This window comes from Aethalodelphis obliquidens, unplaced genomic scaffold (assembly GCF_003676395.1).
Source record: "Aethalodelphis obliquidens isolate GAN/ISIS:26980383/991018 unplaced genomic scaffold, ASM367639v1 scaffold3, whole genome shotgun sequence".
Lineage (NCBI taxonomy): Eukaryota > Metazoa > Chordata > Mammalia > Artiodactyla > Delphinidae > Aethalodelphis > Aethalodelphis obliquidens.
In genome coordinates, this window is record NW_020837947.1 from 77,929,368 (window position 1) to 77,946,654 (window position 17,287).

The following is a 17,287-nucleotide window of genomic DNA, read 5'->3' on the forward strand; positions in this document are numbered from 1 at the left end:
GATTAGTTCTAGTCGTTTTCTGGTGGCATCTTTAGGATTTTCTAAGTATAGTATGTCATCTGTAAACAGTGACAATTTTACTTCTTCTTTTCCAGTGTGTATTGCTTTTATTTCTTTTTCTCCTCTGATTGCCGTGGCTAGGACTTCCAAAACTATGTTGAATAAGGGTGGTGAGAGTAGACCTCCTTGTCTTGTTTCTGATCTTAGTGGAAATGCTTTCAGTTTTTCACCATTGAATATGATGTTTGCTGTGGGTTTGTCATGTATGGCCTTTATCATGTTGAGGTATATTCCCTCTATGCCCATCTTCTGGAGATTTTTTATCATAAACCAGTGCTGAATTTTGTCAAAAGCTTTTTCTGAGTCTATTGAGATCATCATATGGTTTTTATTCCTTAATTTGTCAATATGGTGTACCACATTGATTGATTTGCATATATTGAAGAATCCTTGCATCCCTGGGATAAATCCCACTTGATCATGGTGTATGATCCTTGTAATATGTTGTTGGATTCTGTTTATTAGTGTTTTGTTTAGGATTTTTGCATCTATGTTCATCAGTGATATTGGTCTATCATTTTCTTTTTTTGTGATATCTTTTTCTGGTTTTGATATCAGGGTGATGGTAGCTTCATAGAATGAATTTGGGAGTGTTCCTCCCTCTACAATTTTTTGGAAGAGTTTGAGAAGGATCAGTGTTAGCTCTTCTCTAAATGTTTGGTAGTACTCGCCTGTAAAGCCATCTTGTCTGGAGTTTTGCTTGTTTAAAGATTTCTAATAACAGTTTCACTTTCATTACTTACGAAAATCTGTTTATATTTTCTAATTCTTCCTCGTTCAGTCTTGGAAAATTGTACCTTCCAAGAATTTGTCCATTTCTTTGTGGTTGTCCATTTTATCATCATATAATTGTTTTGTAGTAGTCTTTTAGAGTCCTTTGTATTTCTGTGGTGTTAGTTGTGATTTCTCCTTTTTCATTTCTAATTTAATTGATTTCTGCCCTCTCCCTTTTTTTCTTGAGGCGTCTGGTGAAGGGTTTATCAATTTTGTTTATCTTCTCAAAGAGCCAGCTTTTAGTTTTATTGATCATTGCTATTGTTTTCTTTGTTTCTATTTCACTTATTTCTGCTCTGATCTTTATGATTTCTTTCCTTCTATGGACTTTTGGTATTCTTTGTTCTTCTTTCTCTAGTTTCTTTAGGTGTAGGGTTAGATTGTTTATTTGAGATATTTTGTGTTTCTTGAGGTGAGATTGAATTGCTATAAACTTTCCTCCTAGAATTGCTTTTGCTGCATCCCATAGGTTTTGGGTTGTTGTGTTTTCATTGTCATTTGTTTCTGTGTATTTCTCTTATTTCTTCTTTGATTTCTTCAGTGGTCTCTTGGTTATTTAGTAGCACACTGTTTAGCCTCCATTATTTGTGGTTTTTATAGTTTTTTCCTGTAACTGATTTCCAATCTCTTAGTGTTGTGGTCAGAAAAGATGTTTGTTATGATTTCAATTTTCTTAAATTTTCCAAGGCTTGATTTGTGACCCAAGATGTGATCTATCCTAGATAATGTTCTGTGTTCACTTGAGAAGAAAGTGTATTTTCCCACTTTTGTGTGGAATGTTCTATAAATATCAATTAGATCTATCTGGTCTATTGTGTCATTTAAAGCTTGTGTTTCCTTATTTATTTTCTGTTTGGATGATCTGTCCGTTGGTGTAAGTGGGATGTTAAATTCCCGTATTTTTGTGTTACTGTCGATTTCCCCTTTCATGATTGTTAGCATTTGTCTTATGTATTGAGATGCTCCTATGTTGGGTGCATAAGCATTTATAATTGTTATATCCTCTTCTTGGATTGATCCCTTGATCATTATGTAGTGTCCTTCCTTGTCTCTTGTAACAGTCTTTATTTTAAATTCTATTTCATCTGATATGAGTGTTGCTACTCCAGCTTTCGATTTCCATTTGCATGGAACACCTTTTTCCATTCCTTCACTTTCAGTCTGTATGTGTCCCTAGGTATGAAGTGGGTCTCTTGTAGACAGCATATATATGGGTCTTGTTTTGTATCCATTCATCTAGTCCTTATCTTTTGGTTGGAGCATTTAATCCATTTACATTCAAGGTTATTTTTAATATGTATGTTCCTATTAGCATTTTCTTAATTGTTTGGGGTTTGTTTTTGTGGGTCATTTTCTTCTCTTGTGTTTTCTGCCTAGAGAAGTTTCTTTAGCATTTGTTTTAAAGCTGGTTTGGTGGTGCTGAATTCTCTTAGCTTTTGCTTGTCTGAAAGCTTTTGATTTCTCCATCAAATCTGAATGAGATCCTTGCTGGGTACAGTAATCTTGGTTGTAGGTCTTTCTCTTTCATCACTTTTATTATATCCTGCCACTCGCTTCTGGCCTGCAGAGTTTCTGCTGAAAAATCAGCTGATAACCTTATGGGGATTCCTTTGTATGTTATTTTTTGTTTTTCCCTTGCTGCTTTTAACATTTTTTCTTTAAATTTATTTTTGTTAGTTTGATTAATATGTGTCTTGGTGTGTTTCTCCTAGGTTTTATCCTGTATGGGACTCTGTTCTTCTTGAACTTGGGTCACTATTTCCTTTCCCATGTTAGGGAAGTTTTCCACTATAATCTCTTCAAATATTTTCTCAGACCCTTTCTTTTTCTCTTATTCTTGTGGGACCCCTATAACTTGAATGTTGATGCATTTAGTGTTGTTCCAGAGATCTCTGAGATTGTCTTCAATTCTTTTCATTCATTTTTCTTTATTCTGCTCCTCAGCAGTTATTTCCACCATTTTGTCTTCCAGCTCACTTATTCGTTCTTCTGCCTCAGTTATTCTGTTATTGATTCCTTCTAGTATATTTTTCATTTCAGTTATTGTGTTGTTCATCTCTGTTTATTTGTTCTTTAGTTATTCTAGATCTCTGTTAAACATTTCTTGTATTTTCTCATTCTGTGCCTCCATTCTATTTCCGAGATTCTGGATCATCTTTACTATCATTACTCTGCACTATTTTTCAGGTATATTATCTATTTCGTCTTCCTATATTTGGTCTTGTCAGTTTTACCTTGCTTCTTCATCTGTGGCATATCTTTTTGTTCTCTCATTTTATTTTTTAATTTTTTTTTATTTTGGAGACTGTGTTCCTGTCTTACTGGTTGTTTGGCCTGAGGCTTCCAACACTGGAGTTTGTAAGCTGTTGGATAGACCTGGGTCTTGGTGCTAAGATGAGGACATCTGGGAGCCCTCACTCTGATGAATATTCCCTGGGGTCTGAGGTTCTCTGTTAGTCCAGTGGTTTGGACTCAGAGCTCCCACTGCAGGAGTTTTGGCCTGACCCCTGGCTCGTGAACCAAGATCCTGCAAGCTGCGTGGAGTGGCAAAAACCAAAAAAAAGAGAGAATAGTAAAGTAAAAAATAAAATTAAACTAGGAAACCAACTAACAGCTATGTTAGAAAAAATATAAAAATAAAAATATAGATGAAACAACAGCCAGAAGATAAAACGGACCACAATAATAAAAAAGAGGAGGAGAAAAAAAAAAAAGGTGGAAAAGGCCTTGGCTGTGCAGGACAGGACCTAAGCAGGGGTGATGTTTGGACAGTGGGCAGGGCCAATGCTCAGGACCCACAGTGCTGGAAAAGGTGGGGGGTTTTTGGGGGTGGGGCTTAGGCTCAACAGAACAGTAGGAGCCCAGGCGTGGCTTCTGCCTCTGGTTTCAGAGGGTTGGGGACCCCACCTGGGAGCCCAGCAGGCTTTCTGGGCTCTAGTGGGCGGAGCAAATGCCCTCTGCTCCTCTCCTGCTCCTCTGGTCCTGTAGGTCCACTCCCACCTGTCTCTCTTGATTTCCCCAGCCTCCCTCCTATGACCCCAGGGCCCATGCGGCCTATAGGGGGCTTTGGAGGGCAGGGGACTAGACTTCGAGCTCAGCAGGCTCCCCGTGCCTGATTGGACAGGGCAAACACCCTCCGCTCCTTTCCCCCTCCTCTGGTACTGGAGGGGCCCTCCTGCCTGCCTCTCCTGTTCTCTCCCGGACTCCCTCCTTCACCCCCAGGGCAAACCCAGCCCCGAGGGGACCTCTGATGGCATAGGACCCAGCCTGAGACCTGAGCAGACTTCCCTGGCTGATTGGGCAAGGGAAACACTGGGTCTGCTCCCCCACCCTGATCTGAGGCCCTGACGGTCTCTCCAGGTGTGGGAAACCCTCTCCCTTCTCAGCCACCCCTCAGGGGTGCCAGTCCTGTCTGGCATCCACTTCTCCTCCCCCCTCAGTCCCCCCACCTCTTACCAGTTCGCTTGGGGGTTCTTCCCATCTCCTTGGGCATTGGGGTCCCCCACCAGTGTCTGTCAGTTGCATTAGTTGTGGGGAGACACAAACTCTGCATCTTCCCATACCACCATCTTGACTCCAAGACAACACTTGTTCACTTTTAACAATCTTCAGCTAGTTAGAGTTTTAAAATTGTACAAAGAGAGCATCTGAATTCTTGGGAAAAGGGTGAAGGGCTATAACTAATGTCTAAATTTAAGTTTCTGAAATAAACTCATTTAGAGAAAGTTTTCAGAGACCTTGAAGGCTCTGTAAACACCATTTTGGCCCAACCCTGGACAATGGTTTGTAAGATTGTGCCATTTCTGTTTTTAATGTGGAGACTATGGCCAAGAATGTAATGTTATGTCATGGGCTAATGTCTTTTATAAAAATAATTCTTATTTTAGTAAAATTAGTAATATCTTCTTCATTGCTTCCCTAGCACCTTTACAGAGGGGTCTCAATTCATAGTTCTTGGAACCCAGCAAGCAGCTCAGAAATTTCTCTGTAATACTGTTGACCCAACCAGCTCTACTGAAAGAGACCTGCATCATAGGAAACCCCTGATCGTCAGGCAGAGGAGTTCATGCCAGCCTTGTGTCACTGAAATCTATGTATTTTCAACTAAAATACCCTCACAGATACACAAAGTCTCCATCTAGAACAAAGTACATCAACTCTGCCCACATCGACAGATTGCAAGGGTGGTCATTTTAATCTCAGCTGTAAACTTGCATACAAACCTGTTAGGGTATATGTTACATGATTTAGATTTAAGAGTGCTTAAGAAAACTAAAATCCCAGTGTACCACCAATGTTTACCAATAGCCTGTTCTTTATTTATAAGTACGCAAAAGGTTGTGCTTCCCCACCTCCTGGAAGTTAAGAGAGGTGATGTGCCCTGACTTGGCCAATAAAATGTGAGTGGAAGTAACTCATGCCATTTGGGGAGGAAGCATTTAATTTCCAATACGCAGCTCTTACCCCGTTTTCCTCTGAAGCTGAAAATGTTACTGAACTCTGGTCCAGCTGCTTGCTGCTCAGAAGCCAATACTCAAGAGGTAAATGTTGGTAGAAAGGAAAGGTTGCTTTATTCAGGAACCAGGGGATAAGATGGACTCATGTCCAAAGGTCAATTCCCCACTGCTGATCAGTGGGAAAAAGTTTTTAAAGCAGAGTTTCAGGGGTGTATAGGTGGAGGAAGGGGGCTGCAAGCAGAACAGCACAGTCAGCTCTGACAATCATCTTGAAATTGGTCATGCTATGGTCTGATCAGTGTCATCTTGATTGTTTTAAATACAGTTAATCTTCAGTTCCGGGGTCAGTTTGTTCCCATTTCCTTGAGGCCAGTTCTCAGAATTGTGGAAGCTTATGTCATGGCTACAGTCTGGTCATCATGTAGTTAACTTCTTCCACCCAGTGAGGGTTTCAGCATCTACAAAACAGCTAAAATAATATGGCTCAGAATATTATCTGTAGCCCTTGAGGAGGAACTAAACGTCCTTGACTATGTTTAATGACTAAACTATTATTTATTTGGTCTTGTTTGACTGTTTTCCTTTGCTTCTGCATTTTCTCACTTCTCTGATTAAGTTTAAACTTCAGCTAAAATTTCTCTACAGATAAAAGGCAAGCAGAGGAAATGGGATGTGTATGTGTTGTGTCTGTCCTGGGAAGGCCCCATAGGGTCCTGCTCCATTTCAAAAACTCTGAAGTAGTACACTGAAAAGGCGCCAGCATTTCAGGATAGTGAGGAATGACTTGCCGGGGCAGAACGCCCAGCTCCACCACTGACCCAAAATGGACATGTAACGCAAGCACCTAAATAAACTTTAGTTGTATTAAGCCATTGAGATTTTGGTATTTTTTGTTACCTCAGCATAAACTATCTTGACTTATACACCATTTTTTTTCCCAATAAAGTAAAAAAAAAAAAAAGGGAGACTTAAAAATGCCAGTAAAAAGTGATGTATAATTATGATAAAAATAGACATATTTTTAAATGAAAGTGATAAGGAAATGAAAAATATTTTACAGACATGTTGGCTGAGTGTTTCAATTGTAAGAATATTTCTAAAGGATATAAAGAAAATCATATCACTTATGAAAAATTATGTGTCCAGGCAATTGATAACAAGCAAGAGGTAGCAATTCACAAAAGGAAAAACCTACTGTTAAATCAGATGAAATATAGGAGTTTGAGAAATTAAAACCTGATCAGGTAAAATACCATTGATAAAAATTTTATCACAAGTATAATTGGTATCTGGTATCAAGGGTTCAAGTAGTGTGTGTAGATTATTGTTAGCAGGAAAATGCTCAATATTGACCAGTTTTGTAAAAGGATCCCTAATAAGAAAGACATCATTGGGATGGAATATGCAAATTGTAACACTTTGAACTCATTTACTAACCAATTTTATAAAAATATATTCTGGACTTGAACCTGACTTAATCAGTTTCTTAAGGCCATTTGAGCTTAAAAAAAAAAACAGACTTAAGAAAGAGCTTTTTGAAAGATAATATGTTTATAAACTAAGGAGTATCTGTACTTACATACCCCATTTTCATTAAGAAATTCAGAAGAAATTTTCAACCACTAACTTAGAAAGAGGAGAGGCTTAGCCATTCTTTCTTTTATTTTTCTGCATTTGGTCTTCTTTTTCTCCATCTTCTTTTCATACTTTGAATTTCATTAGCATTCCTCTTCCATGCTCAGACTCCATTTCTAATCTAATACAGATCTTTGTAAAGGAAATTGAGGAAAAGATCCAGTCAACGTGAGCAGTGGAGGCATTTTGTGAAAGGAAATTTAAGAGGCAGAGACAGCTACTCTTGCTGGTAAGTTAGGAGTAGACATATCCACATGAAATTTTTTCATAGTATCATAGACTCTAGGACAAGAAGGAAAAAAAATAAAAATAGTTTAACTTTGTCATGAAGTAAAAATATCCACTGCAACATTGCCACAAAGCCTTCATTCCATCTCCAGTTGAACAAAACCAAGGAGGCAGCAATCATTTCCAAAGCACTCCATTCTACTTTGTATAGATCTCATCATTAGAAAGTTCTTTTTATTCAGCCTGCATCTGCCTTGCTGTGGCTTCCATTGGTCACTGTTTCTTGTCTTGGCCAAAGGTATACAAAGCAAAGAAGTGATGAGCTGGAGTGTTTTCATCAGTGCCCTGGGTCAGAATAACAGGTTCATATCCTGGCCCCATGTTTCAGTATCTGTGTGTCCTCAGGAAAATTACTGAACTGCTGTGGACTGGATTTCTCCATCTGAAAAACAGAGATAATATGATAATATAGTCAATAGTGTCTACATCATAATGTTGATTTGAATTTAAATGGGGCGATTTGTTTGGAGGCCTGAGCACGACACCTGCCACATAATAACCACATAATGAATGCTAACTGGATTACAAATCTCTCAAATTACAACCATTCAAATATTTAAGGGTTGCTCCATCTAATAAATCACTTCTGCAAGCTACGTCCATCTCTTGTATTCCAATATATCTATGCCTTAAAGCTGTAATTTGTGTAAGAACAACAGTTTTTATTATGGAGCAAGAAAGAGGTCTAGGAAGATCTCAAGAGTATTTGAGTAATTCACCAAGAAAGGGAATAGCAACCTGGCCCTCTGCAGACAAAAATAAAGACCAAGTAAATAATCATAATTCAGAAGTCACAGAGCACTCCAATTTAATCACTCCCAGGCAAAATCATGTAGCAATATTGCTCTTTGGCTCATGTTTACCTAGTCCAAACAGATAAATGCTGTATCTGGTCTTCAGATTTTAATCCTTTGTAGTCATTTGCGTTTTACTTTCCTAGGATGATATCAGCATGTGAAAACACAATGTTTTCTTTCTAAATGTTTTGCCTTTGAAACATTTTCCTCTTTCAAAACAGACAGCACTATATCAAGGAATATTTCATAGGTCTCAAATAAAACTTCAGTTTTTATTTCATTGAAATACTTAGGTTCATCAGCATCAACTTGAACCACTTCTGGACCCCAGCCCCACCCAACACTAGTTTTATTTCCTTCATCCCATTGTCTTCTGTATCCTTGAATTAATTTAATATAAATGAAGTTCATCAAATATCTGATGGAGAAAAAATGTATCTTAATGAATGACCACTGAACCATATGAAATAAAAATTAATATAAGCTAGATAATGAATGTATTTATAAATCATAAAGAATACTAAGAGAAAAATGGAGAAAATGAGGTGTCATGAAACCCAAGGGAAGACTGTTTGAGGAAGATAGACTCTTAATTAAAGTAGATTTCTACTAAGAGAGCAAATGATATTTCCTATCTAGCCTCAGATGGCGGCATGGAAAAAGAGAGAGTTATGCTGTGTCCCTCCACAGAATTTGCTATGATTGGAGTCTTAGGTGCTGAATTCTCATCTCATCTGTCATGAAGGAATATCTTATGGATGATCATATGTGACGCCCCGACTCTCTGACTGATGAATTCAATGACAAGGCATTATCCTGCTGATGGTCTCCACAGGAACTGGATTGTCTTCTTCATCCTTCTCATCAAGTGAGACCCAGGTGGTTATTGAGCTCCTGGGAAGATGATGGGTTGTGTAGGTATGGGCCTGCTGCTAGAGGAGGAACCTAGTTAAACATAAGTCTTCAGTGCACCTAAGGACATACTCCATATTTCTTGTCTCATCCTGGAGGAACTGTCGTTTCTCATCTCCCACTCACATCTATTCCTTTCTCTTTTTTTCCATCCACCTGTTTACTGAAAAGAACTATAGAAAGTGATATGCTAATCTTTCTTTCCAACCAACGATGGATTTACTCACTTACAATTGATTTACTACAAAAGTAGTGAGTTGATGCCAAGGAAAGTATTTGTTATTGTTCTAATTACAAAGTAGCTTGGAAACTTTGTTATTTAAGCTTATTATTCTCTAAATCTAATATCTTTCTGGAGTTTAGGAACCACCATACAATCTTTCAAAATAGTAATTTTAAATGTATGAAATTAGAGTACTTCTCCACAAAACATATAATGGCTAGTAACTTCCATTCTGACAAGATATTTGTATCTTTGGAAAACTTTGAATGATTCAAATAGGAAATAATCAAAATGGGAAATGGACTTTTTTAAAGACTAAGGAAGCATCATATAGGCATTTTGTTTGCAAAATGTAAAACTAATGTACGTTAGAAGAAATTAAACTTTAATATTAAAAATATCTACTTTGTTTTATGACTATTTATTTATTTTTTATAATCCTGGGCAGAATTATAAGGTCAGTAAAATTAATTTCTCTACCTTTTAATTATCTTTTTCCTTCCCTTCTTTTTTATTTGAATTTTATTCATTTTATTTTTTATACAGCAAGTTCTTATTAGTTATCTATTTTACACATATTAGTGTATATATGTGAATCACCATCTCCCAATTCATCCAACCACCACCACCCCCAACTTTCCCCCTTAGTGTCCATACATTTGTTCTCTACAACTCTGTCTCTATTTCTGCCTTGCAAACCAGTTCATCTGTACCATTTTTCTAGATTCCACATACATGCATTAATATATGATATTTGTTTCTCTCTTTCTGACTTACTTTACTCTGTATGACAGTCTCTACATCCATCCATGTCTCTATTAATGACCCAATTTCATTCCTTTTTATGGCTGAGTAATATTCCATTGTACATATGTACCACATCTTCTTTATCCATTCATCTGTCAATGGGCATTTAGGTTGCTTCCATGACCTGGCTATTGTAAATAGTGCTGCAATGGACATTGAGGTGCATGTGTCTTTTTGAATTATGGTTTTCTCTGAGTATATGCTGAGTACAAGGATTGCTGGATCATATGGTAATTCTACTTTAAGTTTTTTTCCATACTGTTCTCCATAGTGGCTGTATCAATTTACATTCCCACCAACAGTATATGAGGGTTCCCTTTTCTCCACACCCTCTCCAGCATTTGTTGTTTGTAGATTTTCTGATGGTGTTCATTCTAACTGGTGTGAGGTGATACTTCATTGTAGTTTTCATTTGCATTTCTCTAATAATTAGTGATGTTGAGCATATATTCATGTGCTTCTTGGCCATCTGTATGCCTTCTTTGGAGAAATGTCTATTTAGGTCTTCTGCCCATTTTTTGACTGGCTTGTTGTTGTTTTTTTCTTAATATGGACCTACATGAGCTGTTTATATATTTTGGAGATTAATCTTTTGTCCGTTGATTCATCTGCAAATATTTTCTTCTATTCTGAGGGTTGTCTTTTCATGTTGTTTAGAGTTTCCTTTGTTGTGCAAAAACTTTTAAGTATAATTAGGTACCATTTTTAAATTTTTTTAAATTTCCGTCACTCTAGGAGGTGGGTCAAAAGAGATCTTGCTGTGATTTATGTCAAGGAGTATTCTTCCTATGTTTTCCTCTAAGAGCTTTATAGTGTCCAGTCTTACATTTAGGTCTTTAATTCATTTTGAGTTTATTTTTGTATATGGTGTTAGGGAGTGTTCTAATTTCATTCTTTTACATGTAGCTGTCCAGTTTTCCCAGCACCACTTATTGAAGAGACTGTCTTTTCTCTATTGTATATCCTTGCCTCTTTTGTCATAGATTAGTTGACCATAGGTGTATGGGTTTATCTCTGGACTTTCTATCCGGTTCCATTGATCTATATTTCTGTTTTTGTGCCAGTACCATATTGTCTTGATTACTGTAGCTTTGTAGTATAGTCTGAAGCCAGGGAGTCTGATTCCTGCAGTTCTGCTTTCTTCCCTCAAGATTGTTTTTTTTTATTCGGGCTCTTCTGTGTTTCCATACAAATTGTGAAATTTTTGCCCTTGTTCTGTAAAACATGCCATTGGTAATTTGATAGGGATTGCACTGAATCTGTAGATTGCTTTGGGTAGTATATACATTTTCACAATATTGATTCTTCCAATCCAAGGACATGGTATATCTCTCCATCTGTTTGTATCACCTTTAATTTCTTTCATCAGTGTCATAGTTTTCTGAGTACAGGTCTCTTATCTCCTTAGGTAGGTTTATTCCTAGGTATTTTATTCTTTTTGTTGCAGTGGTGATGGGATTGTTTCCTTAATTTCTCTTTCTGGTCTTTCACTCTTAGTATATAAGATTGCAAGAGATTTCTGTGCATTAATTTTATATTCTTCAACTTTACAAAATTCATTGATTAGCTCTGGTAGTTTTCTGGTGGCATCTTTAAGATTATCTATGTATAGTATCATGTCATCTGCAAACAGAAACAGTTTTATTTCTTCTTTTCCAATTTGTATTCATTTTATTTCTTTTTCTTCTCTGATTGCCATGGCTAGGACTTCCAAAACTGTAATGAATAATAGTGGTGAGAGTGGACATCCTTGTCTTTTTCCTGATCTTAGAGGAAAAGCTTTCAGTTTTTCACCATTGACAATGATGTGTGCTATTAGTTTGTCATATATGACATTTATTATGTTGAGGTACGTTCCCTCTATGCCCACTTTCTGGAGAGTTTTTACCATAAATGGGTGTGAAATTTTGTCAAAAGATTTTTCTGAATCTATTGAGATGATCATACGGTTTTTATTCTTCAATTTCTTAATATGGTGTATCACATTGATTGATTTGCATATATTGGAGAATCCTTGCATCCCTGGGATAAATCTCACTTGATCATGGTGTATAATCCTTTTAATGTGTTGTTGGATTCTGTTTGCTAGTATTTTGTTGAGGAGTTTTGTATCCATATTCATCAGTAATATTGGTTGGTAATTTTCTTTTTCTGTATCATTGTCTAGTTCTGGTATCAGCGCAATTGTGGCCTCATAGAATGAGTTTAGGAGTCTGCCTTGCTCTGCAATTTTTTGGAAGAGTTTGAGAAAGATGGGTGTTAGCTCTTCTCTAAATGCTTGATAGAATTCATATGTGAAACCATCTGGTGCTGGAATTTTTTTGGAAGACTTAATCACAATTTCAATTTCATTACTTACTGGTCTGTTCATATTTTCTATTTCTTCATGGTTCAGTCTTGGAAGGTTGTACGTTTCTGAGAATTTGTCCATTTCTTCGTGGTTGTCCATTTTATTGGCATAAAGTTGCTTGTAGCAGTCTCATGATGCTTTGTATTTCTACAGTGTCTGTCATATCTTCCCTTTTTCATTTCAAATTTTATTGATTTGCATCCTCTCCCTTTTTTTCTTGATGTGTCTGGCTAAGTGTTTATCATTTGGTTTATCTTCTCAAAGAACCATCTTTTAGTTTGATTGATCTTTGCTATTGTTTTCTTTGTTTCTACTTCATTTATTTCTGCTGTGATCTTTATGATATCTTTCATTCTGTGAACTTTGGGTTTTGTTTGTTCTTCTTTCTCTAGTTCCTTTAGGTGTAAAGTTAGATTGTTTATTAGAGATTTTTCTTGTTTCTTGAGGTAGGCTTGTATTGCTATAAACTTCCCTCTTAGAACTGCTTTTGCTGCATCCCATCGGTTTTGGATTGTCATGTTTTCATTGTTATTTGTCTCTAGGTATTTTTTGATTTCCTCTTTGATTTCCTCAGTGATCTCTTGGTTATTTAGTAACGTATTGTTTAGCCTCCATGTGCTTGTGCTTTTTATGTTTTTATCCATGTGATTGATTTCTAATCTCATAGCATTGTGGTTGGGAAAGATGCTTGATATGATTTCAATTTTCTTAAATTTACCAAGGGTTGATTTGTGACCCAAGATGTGATCTATCCTGGAGAGTGTTCCATGTGCACTTGAGAAGAAAGTGTAATCTGCTGTTTTCGGATGGAACATCCTATAAATATCAATTAAATCTATCTGGTCTATTGTGTCATTTAAAACTTCTGTTTCCTAATTAATTTTCTGTCTGGATGATCTGTCCGTTGGTGTAAATGAGGTGTTAATGTCCCCCACTATTACTGTGTTACTGTCAATTTCTTCTTTTATACCTATTAGGATTTGCCTTATGTATTGAGGTGCTCCTATGTTGGGTGCATAAATATTTACAATTGTTATATCTTCTTCTTGGATCGATCCCTTGATCATTATGTAGTGTCCTTCCTTGTCTCTTGTAATAATCTTTATTTTAAAGTCTATTTTGTCTGATATGAGTATTGCTACTCCAACTTTCTTTTGCTTTCCATTTGCATGGGATATCTTTTTCCATTCCCTCACTTTCAGTCTGTATGTGTCCCTAGGTCTGAAGAGGGTCTCTTGTAGACAGTATATATATGGGTCTTGTTTTTGTATCCATTCAGAAAGCCTGTGTCTTTTGGTTGGAGCTTTTAATCCATTCACATTTAAGGTAATTATCAATATGTGTGTACCTATTACCATTTTCTTAATTGCTTTGGGTTTGTTTCTGTAGGTCCTTTTCTTCTCTTGTGTTTCCCACTTAGAGACATTCCTTTAGCATTTGTTGTAGAGCTGGTTTGGTGGTGCTGAATTCTCTTAGCTTTTGCTTGTCTGTAAAGCGTTTGATGTCTCCATCGAATCTGAATGAGATCTTTGCTGGGTAGAGTAATCCTGGTTGTAGGTTCTTCCCTTTCATCACTTTAAGTATATCCTGCCACTCCCTTCTGGTTACAGCGTTTCTGCTGAGAAATCAGCTGTTAACATTATGGGAGTTCCCTTTTATGTTATTTGTCATTTTTTCCCTTGTTGCTTTCAATAATTTTTCTTTGTCTTCAATGTTTGCCAATTTTATTATTATGTGTCTCGGTGTGTTTCTCCTTGGATTTATCCTGTATGGGACTCTCTGTGCTTCCTGGACTTGGGTGGCTATTTCCTTTCCCATGTTAGGGAATTTTTAGACTATAATCTCTTCAAATATTTTCTCAGGTCCTTTCTCTCTCTCTTCTCCTTCTCAGACCCCTATAATGTGAATGTTGTTGTGCTTAATGTTGTCCCAGAGGTTTCTTATGCTGTCTTCATTTCTTTTCATTCTTTTTCTTTATTCTGTTCTGTGGCAGTGAATTCCACCATTCTGTCTTCCAGGTCACTTATCTGTTCTTCTGCCTCAGTTATTCTGCTATTGATTCCTTCTAGTGTATTTTTCATTTCAATTATTTTATTGTTCATCTCTGTTTGTTTGTTCTTTAATTCTTCTAGGTCTTTGTTAAACATTTCTTGCATATTCTCAATCTTTGCCTCCGTTCTTTTTCTGAGGTCCTGGGTCATCTTCACTATCATTATTCTGAATTCTTTTTCTGGAAGGTTGCCCATCTCCAGTTCATTTAGTTGTTTTTCTGGGGTTTTATCTTCTTCCTTCATCTCGTACATAGTCCTCTGCCTTTTCATTTTGTCTATCTTTGTGTGAATGTGGTTTTCATTTCACAGGCTGCAAGATTGTAATTCTTGCTTCTGCTGTCTGTTCTCTTTTATGACTACATTAAAAAAAGGAAGACATTAAGGGGAGGGAAAGAATAGGAAAGAAAAAGGGGAACCATGGAAGGGAAAAGAAGACACAAGGAAAAGGGAAGAAGAACATGCAGAAGAGAGACAATGGAAACATAAAAGATACATAAGCAGATAAGGTAGGGCATCCCCAGAGAAAGAGAACCAGGCATGGTTTTCTTGACATAAGAGAAGGCATTTTAGGCCTAAGCCATTTTGTGATCTAAGTCTGGCCACAATGCTTGCCCCTGAACAGGTCTCAGTAATTAATGATCTTAAGGGAACACAAGAATGCGGGAACAAAGGACTGTTATCAGGCAAAAGAAGTAACAACAGCAAAGATAACATATCAGTTGTAAAGACTCCCAGTTCTCTTTCAATGATAAACATTAGCCTGAATGCTCAACCACCAGATCAACTGGAACCTAAGGGAGGATAATGCTGATCTTTTCTGACCCTCATGACTCCCATCAACTAAAGCTCAGATTCTGTCAATTGTCCAAGCCCCTTCATGAATATGCATGTACCCTTAGCTTAAAAGGTCCCCAATTTTGCTGTTTGCAGAGACACTGCTTTGGGCAAGATCTCCACTGTTCTCCATACTTGCCACAATTATTAAATCCTTCCTTCTTCCAATCTTTGGTTTGATTGTGTCTTTAGGCTTGACACCCACCAAGAGGTGAACCCAGTTTTTAGGTAACAGTGGGAGAGAGGGAAAAGAGCTGAAACAAAGAAGAATTAATATTTCTTTAAAATAGAGTTAACTTGGGACATATTTGCCTTGTTTACAATAAATAAATCAAGCACCCTAATTGTTTACCTGAGCAGTAGTAATCAGAATAAATTCATACCCAGACTCAGTCTCTGTGAAAGCCTTTTCTATTAAAATACTGAGAGACTTCTCTCTGAATAGAATTAATTTATTCAGTAACATTTTTAAAGTATTTACTATGTGCCAGATGCATAGGCATGGTTAAAGCAACTTACAGGTTGGGGGGAAAATTATTATATGTGCTGAAATTACTGAGTTATAACACTTTTCATCATAGACATTTTCTCAGAATATCTCTATATTGCCTTTGGTAAATATAACCAAAATTCATGCACAAACCCAATGCCCTAGAAAGCCTAAGACAAGAATGAAAAGTAAGACCCACAGTTTGGCTTACTCAGAACAGCAAATCTTAAAGGTAATAAAAAGTAAATACATGTAGGAAAAGGACAAAACATAGTTCTTTTAAATTTGAGAGCCCCTCTTTTGATTTGCTTGTTTTGTTACTTCTGCCTCCATGATTCTCTGTAGCAAACTCTGTTGTGATCTTAGTTTTTCCCAATGAAACCCCAGACATCTAGAATTATTGACTTTCAAAATATAAATTTATTACCTCCCTCCATGGATCTTTGCAGACAGACTTGTTTACTATTCACAGCTCTTTAGATGCTCTTAAATCTGGAGAAAGACCTTTTATGATCACAGAACATCACTTTTTACAGGATCATTTTATAATTAAAGGGATGGAGACTTACAGAGCCTTGGCTTTTGTCCAAGAAGAATCAGATATTTGATTAAAGAAAACAAACCTGAAAGGTCATATGTGTAGTACCAAAAATAATAGCAGCCTGGGGTAAATTATAAAATCTCCTATTATTTTGAAAATAGACCCTAACTTAAAGAAAAGTGTCAGATCTGGGACTTCCCTGGTGATACAGTGGTTAAGAATCCACATTCCCAATGCAGGGGGCCCATGTTCAATCCCCAGTCAGGGAACTAGATCCCACACGCATGCCACAACCAAGAGTTCGCATGCTACAACTAAGGAGCCCACAAGCCACAACTAAAGGATCCCACCTGGCACAACTAAGGAGGAACCCATGTGCCACAACTAAGGAGCTGGCAAGCAACAACTAAGGAGCCTGCCTGCTACCACTAAGACCCAGTGCAACCAAATAAATAAATAAAAGTGTCAGATCTAATCATCCAATGCAAGTTTCCTCCAAGGCTTCCTAAATCTTTCTAAATGGTCATCTCTCTTTTAAAATGCCTGATGAAAGATTCTTCATGAATTTGGCCCTGGCAGCTTATTTTACCCACATCATCAATTATTTGTGCTACTTGATATGAACCATCAACTCAATATGCAAAATAAACCATCGTAGAGGCTCTGTCTGCTAATTTGTTTAATGGTGTATTTGCCAAAGGACTGCATGTTCTAATAATTATTGCTAAATTCATATTAGTAATTTTAGCCAGAGACACTGTATATTATTATTTCTTTGCAAACTATAAGTGTTACTAAAAAAACCCAAAGATTTAATGCCATGTGTTTTATTATATATAGAACACACACACATATTTACCAAATATATACATATAATACATATTTCTGGGTTATGAACTAAAGTGCTAAGATGTTATGAGGCCACTGAAAATTTATTTAAAGTCCTAAACTTTAACAATCTTTTCCTTTGTCTTCCTCTCACTCATTCTCCCAGATCTTGACTTTCCTACTCATTTCCCAAATCTCTGCTCTTTGCATCAAACGGAACCTTAAAACTCTTCAAATAAA

The 17,287-nt window shown here is 36.8% G+C and overlaps 1 long non-coding RNA gene across 1 annotated transcript; it reads right to left on the reverse strand.

The window, feature by feature from the left end:
* Positions 1 to 673: 673 nt before the first annotated feature.
* Positions 674 to 12,400, reverse strand: LOC113606163 (uncharacterized). Its single transcript, XR_003427459.1, has 3 exons — positions 12,309 to 12,400; positions 3,069 to 3,072; positions 674 to 798 (listed from the first exon to the last, which is right to left on the reverse strand). It is a non-coding gene; the product is annotated as an uncharacterized LOC113606163 (long non-coding RNA).
* Positions 12,401 to 17,287: the final 4,887 nt, after the last annotated feature.